The sequence below is a fragment of the Empidonax traillii genome, unplaced genomic scaffold, assembly GCF_003031625.1.
Source record: "Empidonax traillii isolate 1590-97213 ecotype Southwest subspecies unplaced genomic scaffold, ASM303162v1 scaffold138:size3245559, whole genome shotgun sequence".
NCBI lineage: Eukaryota > Metazoa > Chordata > Aves > Passeriformes > Tyrannidae > Empidonax > Empidonax traillii.
In genome coordinates this window covers 694282-697316 of record NW_020955331.1, presented here as the reverse complement: position 1 = coordinate 697316, position 3035 = coordinate 694282, and the positions used below count along the sequence as shown (strand labels likewise).

General features: G+C 59.3%; 1 protein-coding gene and 1 long non-coding RNA gene across 5 annotated transcripts in view; one reads left to right on the top strand and one right to left on the bottom strand.

The window, feature by feature from the left end:
• The window catches only part of LPP (LIM domain containing preferred translocation partner in lipoma), a 319665-nt gene extending 318802 nt beyond the window's left edge, over positions 1 to 863 (bottom strand). For 3 of the 4 annotated variants that reach the window (XR_003571256.1, XM_027884102.1, XM_027884107.1), the window contains exon 1: positions 398 to 447. The gene's annotated coding sequence lies outside the window, so the exon portion shown is untranslated. Of the gene's footprint in view, positions 1 to 397; positions 448 to 769 lie in introns of those variants that run through there. The other variant, XM_027884103.1, reaches the window with a different exon arrangement.
• A 4-nt stretch (positions 864 to 867) lies between these two features.
• Positions 868 to 1675, top strand: LOC114057612. The gene is made up of 2 exons (XR_003571257.1): positions 868 to 944; positions 1261 to 1675. It is a non-coding gene; the product is annotated as an uncharacterized LOC114057612 (long non-coding RNA).
• Positions 1676 to 3035: the final 1360 nt, after the last annotated feature.

Below are 3035 nucleotides of genomic sequence, written 5' to 3'. Positions count from 1 at the left end.
GGGCCGGCGGGGCCTCGGGGCGGGGTGGCGGCCCCCGCCCGGGCCAGGTGCACCTGCGGCCGGCGGCACCGAGCCCGCCCGCCCGGGGGGACCCCGGCCCGCCCGCCGGCACCGGGGGGAGCCTTACGGAGGGGCCGCCCGAACACCGGGAAGCTCCCCCTGTCCCACACCCGGGGCTGCCCCCGCCCCGCGGCCGAGCTCGCCCCGCACCGAGCCAGCCCCCTCCGGCAGCCGCGGCGCCGCGGGCGGAGGGAGGAGCCAGGGCGGCCCCCCCGGGTAGCTGAGCAGCGCTCCCCGCCCCGGCCGGGGGCTCCAGCTGTGGCACAGCTGCCTCGGCGGGCGGAGGGGGGTGGGAAGAGGGGGGAGGAAGGGGGCAAGTTATTATCTGCAACAATACCTCGGGGGAGGAGGCAGCGGAGGCGAGCGCGGCGGCGGCGGCGGGAGGAGGCGGCGGGGGGGGCGGGCCGGGGGCGGCACCGGCACCGCCCCCCCGGGACCGCCCCGCGCCGTCCGCCCCCGGCCCCGCCGCCGGCCCCTTCCTTCCTTCCGCCCGCCGGCCCCTTCCGCGCCCCGCGCCGCTGCCCCGCCGCGTCCCCCGGGCGGCCCCTCCCGCGCTCCCGCCCGGCTACCCCCACCCCGCGCCCGCCGCTGCCCCCCGGGCAGCCCCTCCCGCGCCCCGCCCCGCCGCATCCCTCCCTCCGCTCCTCCGGCTCTTCGCATCCCCCCACTCCCGCATCCCTCCTGACGCCCCCCCGCCCCTGGCCCTTACCTCCTCCGGGTGCAGGGCAGGGGGGCCCGGCGGCCCCGAGCTCGGCGGCGCGGCCCCGAAACAAACAGTGAAAGCGGCGGGCGCTGCCTCCCGCTCCGCCGGGCTGCCGCGCTCTGCCCGCGGCTGACGTCAAGGGCCCAAATTCCTGTCTTTCCCTGCAGGCAGATTTGTCCATGTAAGGGCTGGGGCCGGGGCCGGGGCCGGGGCCGGGGCGGCCGCACGGCGGGAGGGGGCTGCGCTGCGCCGCGGCGGAGGGAGGGCGGGGGGCAGCGGCTCCTGGTACCTGGCGGGGGGGTAAAACGGGGCTGGAGGCGGCCCCGACCCTGTGAGCATCACCTTCCTCCCCTGCATCCCGGGGCTGGGGGAGCGTTAGGCCCAGAAATCCATCCTGTGCCTTGCAGGATCCAACTTTCCACAGGGAAGTTTTGTTCAGGGTTCCTGTAATTTTTTTGGGTGCTTCTCCAACCAACTTTTTCTCTGTTCTTCCACAGCTGGGGCGAAGGAAAAGATGAGGGGGGGTAAAAGGTGCTGGGAGTTCCAAAGGAGCTGCCTGCTCAAGAGATTCAGAACCAAACCTGTCTAGAATATTAAGGAGAGGGGGAAGGGAAACTATTTTCTGATTGCTTTCTGTTTGATTGTTTTGTGGCTATTTCTAAGGACTGCAATTAAAATAATTGAGATTTTTAGTGTGATTGTTTTTATAATGGAATGTTACCCTTTAAGTAGCTGTTCGGTATCTGCATCTGCTCCGAAGAGAAGGGGAAGACAGAAGGGTTACATTGTGTTCAGGCTGTGGAGGGGAGCACTGCCAAGCCTTACTCATTTGGAAAGAGATTTCTGGATGAGTTTTTAGGCACTTTAAATGTATTTCATTTTTACAATAAAGGGCTCTGCTGTTTGCTTTCAGAAGATGTTTACAATCTTATCCCATTACCAGCTTTAATGTCCACAGACAGTCCTTGACAGCCCCAGGAGGGCAAGTCTGCACGTAAGGACCCAAAAAAGGATAATAAGTGCCTAAAGACTTAAGAAGCTGGAGTAGAGAATTGTGATTCAGCCTCTCTTCACCTTCCCTGCCTGCCAAAGTCAGTGTGCTTCTAGATCAGAGACCCCAGGAGATACCACTATGCTCTGACAGGCACCCCTTCCCTGGCAGACCCCTCAGAAGGGGAAGCACGGTATATCCCAAATTGAGTCCTGAGTGCACACTCCCTGTCTGCTGTTGATTTGGTGCCCTGTGCTGGCCTCCGTGTACCAGGGGTGCTAAATTCCCCCCAGGAACAGAGAGGGCTGCTGGGGCCAGATGCTGTCTTAGAAGCACTGCAGCTAAATCTGATGAGCCTGTCAGTCACGGCCACAGGCGTTTTCTAAGCATTATGACTATGACTAGAAATACCTAAGCCTTGTCCTAGCCACCTACCCTGTGTTTAAACCCTGCTGAGATCCAAAAAAGCCAAACAGTGCATGAGTCACCAGGGCCCCGTGCTGTAGGTGTACCTAGAGTGCCAGCAGTGCTCTGTGAACGTGGCCTGTTGTGAAAGACACAGGCACAGCTGCTTTCTAGAGCACCAGTGGATGAGACTGTAGAACCAGCTTAAGCTGAGCAGCCAAAGTCTTCGCCTAAGGCCCTATAAACCTGAGTTCAGTTAAATCCCTCTGGAACCTACAGTTCATCTATATCCTTCCATCTCAGCTCTTTGACCACTGGGATGCAAGGTCATGCTCCTGCATTACCCTCCAAGGACAACTCATGATGGGATTTTATGCCACAAGGAGCAGGTAGTCATCACCAGGGACTGCCTGGCACTCATGTCTGTCAACCTCAGCATGGTGAGGCTCTCAATGGAGCCCAGATTTGTAATGCTCCTGAGAAGCAGATACACACAGGAACTGTTGCCTGGATTTTTTTTTCGCTGTTGAGCTTTCTTGCAGATCTGCAACAGCCCTAGTGTTGTGTCAATTGGTATCTAGGGGAAGCATCTGAACCCTAAAAAAGAAACATTTGGCCCAAGATGAGAGACAAGTGTTCTCCATTTAGTATTTCAGAGAAAACCAGTGGTCAAATACTTTCCCTGTCCCATATCCAGCAATTATTGCTTCTTTATCCATCAAGCTTATGCAATTTTCCAGTCCTGTTAACAGAAGATAAAATACTTTGCCCATCCATAGCAGCCTCCTTTGAATGATCCCACAAGTTTTAAGCCTTGAGCCTCCAAAGTGTAAGATAGTAACTACTACTACCTCCATTTTGCAGGTAGATGAACTG